Below are 1,251 nucleotides of genomic sequence, written 5' to 3'. Positions count from 1 at the left end.
TTGCGCACGCGCGCGTCTTTATGGTCGTATGTGTTCCATCCACTTTTTTATAACGGCTTTATCCTAAATATATCCATTGCGCACACACACAAGTCTTGTTCACAAATGATACGATTCGCGGAACTATCAGGATCAAGCACTTATTCCTCGATCTTCCAACGATCTAATACGGTATTTTCCCGAGTATTGTCTATGCCCTTTTGTGTTTCCTAAAACGTATTTCCTATCCATCCATAACAAGAATCATAGGAGTGGGATTACCAACTAAATCCAGGTGAAACAGTGCACGCTGATATCTCGTTCGTCTAACTTGACCAACAGAGACTAGCGCGAAAGTATACATTTTTAAAAGCAACGTGATATGAAGGCACGTTTCATAACCACAGAGATGTCCGGAGTGCTCAGTGCATTTCCTCAGAGCAAAGTTAGTTCAGAATGCAATGCCTTTTTCTTCACTTAAAGAAGTATTTCACTCTCGGTAATCTGTTTATTTGTATACATGATGAAGGATGGGGTATCTGCTACCTGCTGTATATGAAGGAGGGGGTAGCTGTTACCCGCTATATGTGGAGGAGGGGGTATCTGTTACCCGCTATTTATGGAAGAGAGGATGTCTATTCCCCGCTATATGTGGAGGAGGGGGTATCTTTATATGGAGGAAGGCGTATCTATTACCCACTATTTATGGAGGGAACATCTGTTACCCGCTATATATGGAGGAGGGGGGTATCTGCTACCCGTTTTTTATGTAGGAGGGGGTATCTGTTACCCACTATATATGGAGGAGGGGGTATCTGTTACTTGTATATATGTGTACAAGTATATGAGTACATAACTGTACAGTCACGACTAAACCACTTGTCAAACACATTTAGAATTCGGTTTCAAACAGTCTAAAGACTATGACCCTTGCTGTTTATCACTTGGAAGGTTCCAAAGCTTCATTCACAACACAACCTTTGTCCGTGGTTGTTTAGGGATTTGGTAGGTGTGCATATAATTAAACATATACATACGCGTGCTTGTGATACGCTATGGAGATTTCAAACTGACCAAGATTCCTAATTTACTCCTAATGGAAATTTGTTGAATGAAATCAAAAGAAGGAATTTGAACGATCTTCACAAATTAGGGATCAAGGCCGCTGGATGGATGAAGTGGCAGTCAAGTATTTTCAAGATATACCAAAAACATAGGTTGGTGCAGTGAAATTCTGGAAAGGTTACATAAATATGTGTATATGCAAACATT

This window comes from Penaeus monodon, chromosome 32, assembly GCF_015228065.2.
Source record: "Penaeus monodon isolate SGIC_2016 chromosome 32, NSTDA_Pmon_1, whole genome shotgun sequence".
Taxonomy (NCBI): Eukaryota; Metazoa; Arthropoda; class Malacostraca; order Decapoda; family Penaeidae; genus Penaeus; species Penaeus monodon.
Note: the sequence above shows the minus strand (reverse complement) of the source record.